General features: G+C 48.3%; 1 long non-coding RNA gene across 1 annotated transcript; it reads right to left on the bottom strand.

Moving 5' to 3' along the window:
* Positions 1–1,191: 1,191 nt before the first annotated feature.
* LOC141131642 (uncharacterized) lies at positions 1,192–13,233 on the bottom strand. Its single transcript, XR_012242798.1, has 3 exons — positions 12,897–13,233; positions 3,716–3,885; positions 1,192–1,334 (listed from the first exon to the last, which is right to left on the bottom strand). It is a non-coding gene; the product is annotated as an uncharacterized lncRNA (long non-coding RNA).
* Positions 13,234–14,628: the final 1,395 nt, after the last annotated feature.

Raw genomic sequence — 14,628 nt, 5'->3', positions numbered from 1 at the left:
TGAAATTATGATGGGCTGGTACATGTAGCTGTTAAGAATGACACCTGACATGTTTCAGACTCATACGTCCTTCATAGGCTCTGTCATCTAAAGCATACATGTTATGCCTGAGCTGTTCACTACTGAATACAGAGGGGGAACGGCGGTGTGGATAAAGCCTGCACAGTTGCTACCTTGCGGTGCGGAACTAAGGGCGTGTGGCTGGTATAATGAACCAAGGGCATGGGAGAGAGCAAGGGCTAGGCAGCCCCACATTGACTGCAAGAACTCCCGCTGATGGGAGCGACTACTCCCGTCAGCATAAGGTCGGCCAACAGGTACAAAGGTTAAGCTTATGGCTTCCTGTCATGTAAGGGAGTATGCACAGGTCGGTGGGTCCCAGCAGCAAGCACCAGCAATGTGACAGAGCCTATGAAGAAGGACGTATGAGTCTGAAACATGTCAGGCGTTATTCTTAACAGCTACATGTACCAGCCCATCATAATTTAAGAGGGCAGCTACTGCTATGTTTGCATTTTTGTACTGATATTGATTTTAATGTTTCATTACAAAATAAAATTACTTTTTCAATAAAATATATATTTTTTAAATACTTTCCTGGTCTGTCCTCAAAATCCTGAGGGGTAATGCTGTGCCTCTGAGCACTAGGCTTTCTTTGTCCATTGGATTGGCCAGACCAGGTTATACACGTACTGCCATTCTACATTTTTTAAAGTTTTTTTCAAACTGCAGCGATCAAGAGGCCTAAAGTGTCTATGTCCCTTTCCTGCAATCAGATCAGCTTTTTAGTATGTGTGTTTTGTTTGACTACAGATATACTTTTTTCAATGCCTTGATTAGGTTTCAAACAATGAAATACATATTACAGCAGATCACCTTCCAAGAACAGCAGTTCCTTGCCCCTGCCTCCCTCGTACATCATTTTTACAGATATTTTTGTACTGATACATTTCCCGATTCCTCATCCAAGGACGATGTGTCCAGCCACCCACTGCCTCCTGGGACATTTATGTCACGCTCAGGATATAGTAGGTTAGTATTTGAGTTTGCATTGCATTTCCATGTGGAACGCCCAAGTACTAAAATAACACAATGGCCACATCCTTAGATTACTGGTAAACATGAATTAAAGACACCACCACACAGACAGATGTGATAGGATTACCTTGCCACCAATGGCGTTACCAAGGGCATCTACAACACGTTCCAGCAGCTCCTCGCCAACAGGTACATCAACAATGGCACCAGGTCTCTTCAAAGTCTCCCTCTTCGATGAGCTTATTACCGAACACCACAACACCAACAATGTCTGGCTCCAAGTTTAAGGACATACCCTAGTGAAAAAACAGATTCACAGGAAGCCTCTCAAAAAAGGCATTCAGACACAACCTGGAGCCATTATGAATGGCTCGTGAACTAAACCAATGAAACATTTCAATGGGTTGGCTTAATGCAACACAACAGATAACTGTAAATGGGTTCTCAGAATCCCTCTTTATTCTCAATTTAGAAGAGAGATACTGCCAGGGAGGAGGTACAACCACTTAAAAAAAAATAAAAATATAAATATATATATAAATGAAGTGGTTGTACCTTAACCTCCCTGGCAGTATGATTATTTCGGATTTTAGGGGCTGCAAGCGGTACAATTATTTTGCACGGAAATTTGGCGTTATATTGTAGGCCTGTAATTCTTAATAACACACTTAAATCTGTCCAACAGTCTAGTAGATATCCCATGTCTGATGAAGTTTGAAACACAAAAACAAATATAAATTAAAAAAAATAACATAAAATTTCCCCCACGATTCACTATCGCTCAATTCTGCAAGTGTACCAATTTACTATCGCTGTTTTCAAGCCACTTTTGACATAAAGGGACAATTTTTGGTTACCATGGACATACATACATGGCATTGGACAAAGCACTGGGGACAAAAGGGATGTGAAATAGTTCCATACAGTACTGTAATCTGTAAGATTACAGTACTGACTGTAATCTGTAAGATTACAGTACTGTGTTATGAGTTTCACTTTTTTGAATTTGCCACCAGGCTCCGCCCCCATGCGTCGCGACGCGCGCAGGGAACGGAGCCTGGCACAGAGAGGCTTCGGGCGGAGGACAGAGCCCACAGACACAACAGGGGACATCGCAGGATCCTGGGGACAAGGTAAGTAACAGCACCAGGATCCTGCAATGCAATCCTGAGTGAGTTACCGCTAATGTTGCTGAACTTTAACCCCGAGCCACACCCAGGAATACCGTCAGGGAGGCGACTGCATGCTCTACGTTAAAGTAAAAAAACCTTTCCATTTCAGCGCCTCGTTACTTACCCGAACCGGATCTCCATCCAGTGCTGTGCCTGTCTGCAAAAGCTCTGCTCTTCTCTCCAGTTTCATTGGAGGCTCAGCAGCAGCGGGAGTCATTGGCTCCTGCTGCCTTCAATCAAATCCTTTAACTGCTTGCTGACCAGCGGGCGCAGTTGTACTGCAGCACCATGGCTCGGCTGCTCGAATCGCCGTCATGTTACGTCGCTTTTATATTTGGCCACTAGGGGTGCGCCCCCCTTGCTAGCCCACGGAGCCGATGCGAGTGCCTGGTGGTCGCAATCACCGCCCGGCTCCCGCGATCGCTGGGGGGGGGCGGCACACGGAGGGGAGAACAGACAGATCGTCTGTTCATACAAAGTAATGGGAAAAAAAAAAAAAAAAATTTTATATATATTTTTGGGGGATATTTATTATAGCAAAAAGTAAAAAATATTGCGTTTTTTCAAAACTGTCGCTCTTTTTTGTTTATAGTGCAAAAAATAGAAACCGCAGAGATGATCAAATACCACCAAAAGAAAGCTGTTTGTGGGCAAAAAAGGACGTCAATTTTGTTTTGGTGCAACGTCGCACGACCGCTCAATTGTCAGTTAAAGTGACACAGTGCCAAGTCGCAAAAAGTGCTCTGGTCAGGAAAGGGGGAAAAAAATCTTCCGGGGCTGAAAAGGTTAAGCACAGAGCGGGGCTGAGCCACCCCACGTCAATAGACACACAGTGTGAAATCGGGATCAAACTCATGAGTGCCTCCATAGCAAGTGGCTCGCTATGGTGGCAATCGGAAATCAGCAGAAGCCAGAAGCTCTGGTGGGGAACCCCAGACGGGGGAGTTGGGGACGCTCTGTGCAATACCACTGCACAGAGCAGGTATGACTTTTTCTTAACTAAACCTTTACAATCACTGAAGTTAAAAGAACACCCAGTCACATAAGTCTTCCAAGTGGTAGTAAAAGGCAAAACATAATCCTACATACACGAAGCGTATTCTGAAGCCGCTCTGGTCTCCTGCAGGAGAAAACTGATAACGCCGCCTGGAACCAGACCTGAGCAGCTACAAAATGAGCAATAGTCTCCCCACCCCCCCTTTACAGTGGTAGATAGGTTAGTCCAAGTAGGATTGGAGGGGGGGGGGGGGGGGGGGGTTTAGACCTGGTTAGGTCTTGACTTTCCTTCCACTTTCACCACTTCTTGACCCAGTGGAGTAGTAAAATGTCACTGGGAGAGCAGCTATTCATCCCAGTGGGTCCCAGCTTTGGTACAGGCTGAACTTCCAGAGGTCACCCACTAATTATCTGGCCAAGCTCTCCCTTCTGGTCATCAAAAAGGCACCAATAACACAGGCTTTGGGCATGCCCCCCCCCCCCCCCACATAAAATAAATAAAAATGTACCTTCAACCCCGAAGAGAATTCCACCATCTTTCCAGCCTGGACATTTCTGAGACCATAGACACGGGCAATACCATCACCAACGGAAAGCACTCGGCCAGTCTCTTCCAGTTCAGCGCTGGTGTCTGCACCCAGAATACGTTCTTCCAAGATGGAGGATACCTCAGCTGTACCTGCAGAATATGGAGGCTTTTCAGTAAAGCAAAAAGAGGCCAACAAGTCTAAAAACAATAAAACTAAGACACAATCTGATACTTAATAATGTTAAATGTGAAAATCAGAGGTGTTCTGTCACATTAGCAACCATGTAAGGTCAGCAGGTTTGCTGCTGCTTTTAAAATTTAAAATCTAAACAGTCCGTCCAATCTACAAATACTGTAATTATGCACATAAGCTCCGTTTTGTGTTGAAAAGTGATGTTAAATCTAAAACTCTGGTGGGTGTAACAAGATTTGTCTTTTTTTTTGCTAATCCGAAAGTTTTTTGATCCGTTGCACCCCTAGTAATCTGACACCCATTGATTGACATTTAACCACTGCAAGGGGAGAAAAAAAATAAATAAATACATTTAAATCTGCAAAATGGCGCTACCTTAATGTTTTCAATGGGGAGGAGTGGTGTATTCACCGCTCCTACACAGCTGCAAAGAAGCTGCTGGCAGGACTTTGTGATGCTCTGCCAGCGCAGCGCCCCAGTGTGAAAGCAATCGGGCCTTCACATTGGGTTTGCAGCCGTTCCACTGTCAGAAGGCAGCAGCTCAGCAGAGGACCATTGGGTTAACACATAAAAAAAAAAAAAAAAAATAAAAAAAAAAAAAGGGGGCTTTCAATATACAAAAGAGGAAAATACTCAATCTGTAAAGTGTTCGGGTTGCACAGATATTGTCAGTATAGAGCAGAGCTCTACAAACTCTGTCAGGGGTCTCAAAACTACAAGTCCCATAAGGCATTGCAAAGCTGACAGTTACAGGCAGAGACATGATGGGACTTGTAGTTTCACAGCTGGAGGGTCCCCAGTCTGACCCCCTGCTCTAAATGAAGGCCCAGTCTACTGTTCAGACTTTTTTAGGGTGGAAGGTGTCACACCGTGGCCATCGGGAAAAGAAAACATCCCTGTACTGGGGGAGGAACAGGGGCCCCAATGGCCAAATAAAAGCAAGAATTATACCGGGTGTAGAAGGACTGGAGATTTATTATAAGTGGTGATCTCTGTGTAGAATATTGGGGGGCAGCACAGAGAACGTCCTCTACTAAATTGGGCAAAATTTAATGTGCAAATCAATGTAAACACATACTAAAAAAATGTAATACAATTTAACCACCTGACATCCGGCGGTAGCCGAATGACGGCTACAGCGCGGATGTCAATTCCCGGGAGGCCTCCCTTACCTCGCCCCCCGTGCATCAGGGAAATTCTGTGTTGGCCATGTCCCTTGGACACAGCCAATCACAGATCGCTGTAAATGGCCAATCAGCGATGGCCATCTCTCGTTGCCGGCTCTGTCTCCTCAGAGACAGCGTGTGAGGAGAGAAACTGTCAGCGATCTGTGAGTGTAAAAACCTTTCAGTGCCTACGGTGCCCCATCATGCCCACCTGTGCCAATCAGTGATCAGTGTCCATCTGCACAATCAGCGCCCACCTGTGCCACATCAGGGCACATCTGTTTCACCTCAGTGCACATCTGTTCCACCTCATCAGTGCAGGCTTAGCAACCATGTCCAAAAGAAGCTTTTCCGCCGAGGAGGCGTACCAAATACTGTCCCAGGCCGACGAGAGCAACGGGGAGCTCTTTTTTTGGATTCCCTTTCCGATTCGGACATAAATTATGAGCCAGTCCTCTAGGGGTGCGCATCTTCACTGGTCTCACGATTCGATTACGATTATCTGGTCAACGATGCGATTCAACAATGCATCACGATTACTGACGAGCTCCCACTTCTGCTTGGGCCGCCTAGGCGGCCCTTCCACCCTGCAATCTTCTGGGACACATCACAGTTCCCAAAAGATTGCCCGGCTATGCAGGACAGCGCAGTGAGACATGCGCACCCGGCTGTGAAGCTGCAAGCTGTCACAGCCGGATGCCCACAGTAGTATTGCCAGCGCTGTGGACAGGCGGGGGAGAGAATGTAGGGTTTGGGTGGCCACATCGCTGGATTGTGGGACAGGTGAATGTCTTTATTAAAAGTCAGAAGATGCACTTTTTTTGTAGCTGCTGACTTTTAACAAACAAAAAATTGACTGGAACTCTGCTTTAAATTAAAAATAACCTCACTCCCTAAAAAGTGCACTAATCCGGTGCACTACAGGGTACAGAGATTCACACACACACAGCTACTTAGAGGTCAGAAGGGATAGAATCCACAGATGACAAACAGCCTTGTGAAGTTCCCTGTACTGTCTCTGTGCTGGACCAGTGGCAGCTGGTGCAAACAAACTGAAAAACACTGAACCTCCCCCATCAAATGCAGCCACCTGTGCCCCCCAAACGCAAGCCACCTGTGCCCATTAAATGCAGCCATCACTAACCCCCAATTACTTTCTTTTAATGTTATATTACAATAGATGCTGCATGTGCTTTTAAAAAACAATGTCACCTCATACCGAATTTCGCCGTAGTAGTATGATCATGCGACTCCCGGCTCGTCCCGCCCCTCTCCGCTCTCCTCTCATGTGTCTGAGTCCTGACGTCAGCGGGGAATTCAGTCCCGCCCGCTAACTATAGTTATCGTATCAGAAGAGAGGCGGGCGGGACTGAGAAATCCCCGCCGACATCAGGACTCAGAAGATGGAAGAGGAGAGCGGAGAGGGGCGGGACGTCCTGGGAGTCACATGATCGTACTACTACGGCGAAATTCGGTATGAAGCGACATTGTTTTTTTAAAAAGCACATACAGCGGGGCACAGCACCTATTGTCATACAACATTCATTAAAAAAAAAGCCATTTAAAAAATACGCTCGGAGCGCTTTCCCGGGAGGGGTGGGGCTAGTAATAACATCACCGGACATAGATTTTCCGGTCCTTATGCATCGATGCCGCATCGGGGGCACCCGAATCACGATGCAACGATTAATTTCAGCACCCCTACAGTCCTCAGTAGTTGAACACTGAGTGACTCAGAGGAGGAAGATTTTTTTTTTAGGGCTCACATTTAATATGGGACTTAAAAAAAAAAAAAACCCCTTTGATGTCCTATTGGTCAACCCACCCCCCTCCACCACATGCCAGTATTCTCCAAGGTAATGCCCAGAAACAGATACCTCATGATGAGGTTTCTTCATTTCAATGACAATACCCAGTGCCCTCCCCGAAATGACCCAAACTATGACAGGCTTTTCAAAATGCGGCCACTTTTAAATTATTTTTCTGCAGTATTCCCCCAGCTGTTTACCCCGGACCAAAACATGTGTGGATGAGTCCCTTGTTAAGTTTAGTGGCAGGCTTAAAATAAAACAATATATTCCCAGTAAAAGGGCCCACTATGGGGTGAAGGTATACAAATTATGTGACCGAGTCACAGGTTACTTGTATGCCTTCAAAGTGTACGAAGGGAAGGACACCCAGCTGCAACCCCCTAATTGCCCAGACTACTTGGGATCAAGCGGAAAAATTGTTTGGGACCTCACATAACCCCTACTGGAGAAAGGCTACCACCTGTATGTAGACAACTTCTACACCTCTGTCCCTGTTCCACAACCTACACCGGAAGAAGACGCCTGAATGTGGTACCGTAAAAAAGAACCCGGAAGGGCTTTTCTCAAAGTCTGGTCAATAAGAAATTGAGGAAAGGAGAAACAGAAAGTCTACGAAACAACGAGATTTTGGCAGTGAAGTGGAGGGACAAAAGAGATGTCTACATGTTATCTTCAATCCACAATGATACCTTCATGGAAATGCCCATTAGAAATGGCCACATACAAAAACCTAAATGCATCTATGATTAGAATTTGTTTATGGGGGGAGTCGACTTGAATGACCAGATGTTGGAACCGTACCTTGCCACAAGACGGACATACCATTGGTATAAAAAAAAGTTGCAATTTTTTTCATTTGGCCATCTACAATTCATATGTAATTTATCGTAACTCCCCCCAAAACGCTTCCTTGGCTACCAGGAGGAAGTTTTCACTGCCCTTACATTCCCGAAAGGCCCACCAGAAAACATCCAATCAGATGTTCTAAGGTCGACTCTCCGAACGCCACTTTCCCGATAAAATCCCTCCCAAACCAACAGGCCAACGACGGCAAAAAAAAAAAAAAAAAAAAAAAAAAAAAAGTAAGGTGTGTACCAGAGCAGGATTTAGAAGATTTTTTATTGTGCACAATGCCCTCCTGAACCAGGCCTCTGCGTAGGTGAATGTTTTCGCCGTTACCATACTTCAGTAAATTAGTGAAGTATGGTAAACGTAATCCTCCGTTCCTGCAATTTACCCTCACACCCCTTATGCCACTGCCTCCTCTGTAACTGACCCTGGCTTGTTATTTGACCACGCTTCTGCACATACCTCTGCCTGATCTGGAACTGACCCTGGACTGTTTGACCATGATATTTGCCTGCCTCTTGGACTGATCTTGTACCCTGCTACTGGACTAGTGGGATTCAACACAGGGGTCTCACATATGTGAGGTGCTCCAGAATTGTTTTTCTGGATGAAGAAAACAATTTTTTTTTGTTTTCTCAATCCTAGATTAGGGTCTGGAGACTCGGAGGCTTCAAAGAGATTTGGGTGGGAGAAGCCTCTACCCCTGTCCCCATTATGTCCAGAACGAGGCCCTACTTCTGCCTGTAGGACTTACTGCCGTCATGCCTCTGCCTGTCGCACTGACAACACCACATAGACCTGCCTACTACCAGGACCAATATTTTTGGCACTGCTGACCCTGGACTTTATATGGACAGTAACCCTGCCTGCACAATTGTGTTCGCCGCTGCTGACCAAGTCCCTGCCTGCTGCCTGGACCAGTGCTATCCTCCTGTGTACAACTGCGCTACTACAACCACAGGTAATCTTTTGTTTACGCTTTGCTCAGCATAAAGTATTTTGGGGTGAAATTCTTGGTATGTGCCTGCTATGTGTCCCTGGAACACCTGACGGTGTTCCTTTCATGTTGGATCTCTGTATGTGGCCAGGCTGTGTAGAAGTCTCACACATGTGGTATCGCCATACTCAGGAGGAGTAGCAGAACGTATTTTGGGGTGTCATTTTTGCTATCCAAATGCTATGTGTTGGAAATATCTTAAACAGACAACTTTGTGTAAAAAATTTAAAAAAAGCGTTTTCATTTTTCTACATTTTCCGAAAAAATTCTGCAAAAAATTAAACCATTCAAAAGACTAATTATGCCTCATAGATTATACGTTGGGGTGTAAGCTTTCCAAAATGGGGTCATTTTGTGGGCGTTTCCATTGTCCCGTGCTCCAGGGCCTTCAAAAGTGTAATAGGTGGTTGAGAAATGTGATGTGTAATTTATGCTCCTAGAACACCTGATAGAGGCGCTCCCTGCATATCGGGCCTCTGTATGTGGCCAGGCAGTGAAAAAGTCACACATGTGGTATTAGAATATGTATTTTGGGGTATCATTTGTGGTATACACATGCCATGTGAGAGAAATAAGCTAATACAATTACAATTTTGTGTGTGGGGGGGGGGGGGGGGGGGGGGGGACTCAATTTTGCAAAGAATTGTGGAGAAAAAAAAAAAACACAACTTCAAATAACTCACCATGACTCTAAATACATTGAAATGTCTACTTTCCAAAAAGGGGTTATTTGGGGGGCATTTGTACTTGCCTGGCTTGTTAGGGTCTCAGGAAATGAGATAGGCCACCAGTACATCAGATGTGATCATTTTTTTATGATTTTCACCATAGTTTGTAGACTTAAAAAACTTTCACACAGACCAAATAAATTCCACAATTTTTTGGTTATTTTTACCAGATATGTAGCAGTATAAAATTGTGGCCAAAATTTAGAAGAAAAATTACTAATTTGCAAAATTTTATCACAGAAATTAAGAAAACATCGTTTTTTTCTCTAAATTTTTCGGTCTTTTTTCATTTATAGCGCAAAAAATAGAAAACCCAGAGGTGATCAAATACCGCCAAAATAAAGCTCTATTTGTATGAAAAAAAGGACAAAAAAAAAATCATTTGAGTACAGTATTGCATGACTGAGTAATTGTCATTCAAAGTGAGAGCACTGAAAGCTGAAAATTGGTCTGGATAGGAGGGGGGTTTAAATGCCTAGTAAGCAAGTGGTTAAATAGAAAAATGCTGCAATGAATATATATTACAAAAAAAAAAAAAAAAAGTATATTGGAGAGAGAGGTGTGTGTGTTACTGAGGGGAATAATAACTTCATTTTTTTTATGTTATAAATGATTAGTAGATGATTGGTGGGTGTAGGGGGGAGGGGGATCTCCTGCAATACTGGGGTGTATGCGGGGGGTGGGAGGGGAGGGGTAGTCCTGCAATACTGGGGTGTATGTGGGGGGGAGGGGGGGTAGTCCTGCAATACTGGGGTGTATGTGGGGGGGAGGGGGGTAGTCCTGCAATACTGGGGTGTATGTGGGGGGGAGGGGGGTAGTCCTGCAATACTGGGGTGTATGTGGTGGGGTAGTCCTGCAATACTGGGGTGTATGTGGTGGGGTAGTCCTGCAATACTGGGGTGTATGTGGTGGGGAGGGGTAGACCTGCAATACTGGGATGTATGTGGTTGGGGGGGCAGTCCTGCAATACTGGGATGTATGTGGTTGGGGGGGGGCAGTCCTGCAATACTGGGATGTATGTGGTTGGGGGGGGCAGTCCTGCAATACTGGGATGTATGTGGTTGGGGGGGGGCAGTCCTGCAATACTGGGATGTATGTGGTTGGGGGGGGCAGTCCTGCAATACTGGGATGTATGTGGTTGGGGGGGGCAGTCCTGCAATACTGGGATGTATGTGGTTGGGGGGGGGGGGGCAGTCCTGCAATACTGGGATGTATGTGGTTGGGGGGGGGGGCAGTCCTGCAATACTGGGATGTATGTGGTTGGGGGGGGGGGCAGTCCTGCAATACTGGGATGTATGTGGTTGGGGGGGGGGGGGAGGGGCAGTCCTGCAATACTGGGGTGTGTGGTGGGGGGGGAGGGGTAGTCCTGCAATACTGGGGTGTATGTGGTGTGGGGGGGGGGGGAGAGGTAGTCCTGCAATACTGGGGTGTATGGGGGGGGAGAAGGGGTAGTCCTGCAATACTGGGGTGTATGTGGGGGGATAGTCCTGCAATACTGGGGTGTATGTGGGGGGGTAGTCCTGCAATACTGGGGTGTATGTGCTGTGGGGGGTCGGGTCCTGCAATACTGGGGTGTATGTGGTGTGGGGTTCCTGCAATACTGGGGTGTATGTGGTTGGGGGGGGGGGGGGAGTCCTGCAATACTGGGGTATTTTTTTTGTAGGGGGGGTAGTCCTGCAATACTGGGGTGTATGTGGTTGGGGGGGGGGGGGGGGGGGGGGAGTCCTGCAATACTGGGGTGTATGTGGTTGGGGGGAGGGGTAGTCCTGCAATACTGGGGTGTATGGGGGGGGGGGGGGAGTCCTGCAATACTGGGGTGTATGTGGTGGGGGGGTCCTGCAATACAGGGGTGTATGTGGTGGTGGGGGGGGGGGGAGACCTGCAATACTGGGGTGTGTGGTTTGGGGGGGGGGGGGAGGAAGAGGTAGTCCTGCAATACTGGGGTGTATGTGGTGGGGGGGGTAGTCCTGCAATACTGGGGTGTATGTGGGGGGGGGGTAGTCCTGCAATACTGGGGTGTATGTGGGGGGGGTAGTCCTGCAATACTGGGGTGTATGTGGGGGGGGGTAGTCCTGCAATACTGGGGTGTATGTGGTGTGGGGGGTCGGGTCCTGCAATACTGGGGTGTATGTGGTGTGGGGGGGTTCCTGCAATACTGGGGTGTATGTGGTGTGGGGGGGGTTCCTGCAATACTGGGGTGTATGTGGTGTGGGGGGGTTCCTGCAATACTGGGGTGTATGTGGTGTGGGGGGGGGGGGGGGGGGGGGGGGAGTCCTGCAATACTGGAGTATATTTTTTGTAGGGGGGGGGGAGGGGTAGTCCTGCAATACTGGGGTGTATGTGGTGGGGGGGGGGGGGGGAGTCCTGCAATACTGGGGTGTATGTGGTGGGGGGGGGGGGGGAGTCCTGCAATACTGGGGTGTATGTGGTGGGGGGGGGGGGGGGGGAGTCCTGCAATACTGGGGTGTATGTGGTGGGGGGGGTCCTGCAATACTAGGGTGTATGTGGTTGGGGGGGGGGGAAGACCTGCAATACTGGGGTGTGTGGTTTGGGGGGGGGGAGAGGTAGTCCTGCAATACTGGGGTGTATGTGGGGGGGGTAGTCCTGCAATACTGGGGTGTATGTGGGGGGGTAGTCCTGCAATACTGGGGTGTATGTGGTTGAGGGGGGGAGTCCTGCAATACTGGGGTGTATGGGGGGAGTCCTGCAATACTGGGGTGTATGGGGGGGTCCTGCAATACTGGGGTGTATGGGGGGGTCCTGCAATACTGCGGTGTATGTGGTGTGTGGGGGGGGGGAGAAGAGGTAGTCCTGCAATACTGGAGTGTATGTGGGGGGGAGGGGGTAGTCCTGCAATACTGGGGTATTTTTTTTTGTAGGGGGGAGGGGTAGTCCTGCAATACTGGGGTGTATGTGGTTGGGGGGGGGGGTCCTGCAATACTGGGTTATTTTTTTGTAGGGGGGGGAGGGGTAGTGCTGCAATACTGGGGGTGTATGTGGTTGGGGGGGGGGGGGGTCCTGCAATACTGGGGTATTTTTTTGTAGAGGGGGAGGGGTAGTCCTGCAATACTGGGGTATTTTTTTGTAGGGGGGAGGGGTTAGTCCTGCAATACTGGGGTGTATGTGGTGTGGGGGGGTCCTGCAATACTGGGGGTTTATGTGGAGGGGGGAGGGGTGTCAGGCCCCTCATCACTATAATCTTCTATAGAGAACAATATATATTGGATTCCCCCCCTCCCGGTAACACGCGGTGTGTCGGTGACACGAGGCCGCCATTGACCTTCACAGGACGGTCCCCTACTCCCGGCTCTCCTCACACCGTCCCCTCCTGAGGTGAGGACTCGGCGGGAGGACACGGAAGGAGAAGGCCGCTGCAGGCGGAGGAGACCGGAGAGACTTCCCGCCCCTCACACTTACCACACCGGCGTGCCGGGGCAGAGAGCGGGCGAGGGTGGCGGCTACCCGGACTGTCAGCATGATTCCCGGCGGTGAAGGAGGAGGCGGTGATGAAGGACACGGGCTGAGCGTCCGGCTGTCCCCGCTAACTGACAAGATGGCGGCCCGATGACGCACTTGTGAAGAGATCAGTCCCGCCAACTGGAGAACACCGCCCATCGCCCCGCCTCCTCTCATCCAGCTTTATTAACAGAACTGACAGACAGGAGGGGCGGGGCCTTCAACGGAAAAATCTCCGCCCACCGATGTCTTCTTTACGCCCAACTTGAGCGCACGCCGCCAGTGAGCTTCACTTTTAAACAGAGCAGACCCGACATCTCTCCGCTGTCCCCAGCTGCGGGACACAGTGCAGAGAGAGTGCTGTGGAGTGAACCCGCTCCTCCTCCTCCCCCCCGTGATGCTTTCATGTATAGGAGAAGGCGGGAAGGAAGAGAAGGCGGGAAGGAAGAGAAGGCGGCGGGAGGAGAAGGCGGCGGGAGGAGAAGGCGGCGGGAGGAGAAGGCTCACCACGCTGCTGGACTGCGATCATCTAACTAATCCACAGTGAGTCATCCAGAGGATGGGGGGCATAAACAAGAGGGTGAGGGGGGAACTAGCCTACAGTTCACTATGAGTAATTTGGGGGGATATCTTCTAGGGGGCACTTTAGTACCTGTGCTACAAGGGGGCCTGGATATGAAATCCATTCCACCCCCTTAGCACATATCCTCTCCCCCCAATATTAAAGAGATGATGTCTGCACGGGGGGTGGCCCTTGGCACCCCACAAGAGATGTGGAAAATTGCTCCAGGTGCCCATACTAGTGTCACACTGCCAGGCAAGTTAGTGGAGCAAAGTGTGGATTACAGGGCAGGTTCACATTATGAAAACACAGGAACATGCTGTGTGTTCTGTGCGATTCACATGTGACCCGGGTGCAATTTCAGCCTAATTATGTCTGCAGTCTCCGACCATCTCCTGTACTATGTCCCCAGTCCCTCACCATCTCCTGTACCATGTCTGCAGTCTCCGACCATCTCCTGTACCATGTCTGCAGTCCCTCACCATCTCCTGTACCATGTCTGCAGTCTCCGACCATCTCCTGTACCATGTGTGCAGTCTCCGACCATCTCCTGTACCATGTGTGCAGTCTCTGATCATCTCCTGTAGGGTTGTCCCGATACCACTTTTTTAGGACCGAGTACAAGTACCGATACTTTTTTTTCAAGTACTCGCCGATGCCGATTACCGATACTTTTTTTTAATGTCGCGTGACAGTTTTTTTTTTTTTTTTTTTTTTCCCATTTACATTTATTTTTTACAATAATATTTTTTTTTTTTTTATTCTTTATTGCAATATGTGGTTTTTTTTTTTTTTTTTTTTTTTTTTTTTTTTTTTTTTTTTAAATCAGTCCTGTTGGGGGGCTTTGGTGACATATCAGGGGTCTTAACAGACCTCTGATATCTCCCCTTTGAGAAAGAGACAGAGGATAGAGATTCCCCAGTCCCTTTCTCTGCAGCCTCAGCTGCACTGAGAATGATTGGAGAGAAGACAGCGGCTCCTCTCCATTCATAAACTGACACATCGTAATCGCAGAAGATTACTTTTCAGTTATGTGAATGGACAGAGTCAGCTGACTCTGTCCATTCACACAGGGGAGAGGGACAGCAGAACGGAGGGGACAGAGACGGAGAGGGGGACAGCGGAACGGAG

This window comes from Aquarana catesbeiana, linkage group LG01 (genome assembly GCF_042186555.1).
Source record: "Aquarana catesbeiana isolate 2022-GZ linkage group LG01, ASM4218655v1, whole genome shotgun sequence".
In the NCBI taxonomy this organism is placed as follows: domain Eukaryota; kingdom Metazoa; phylum Chordata; class Amphibia; order Anura; family Ranidae; genus Aquarana; species Aquarana catesbeiana.
This window is presented reverse-complemented; position numbering and strand designations above follow the sequence as displayed.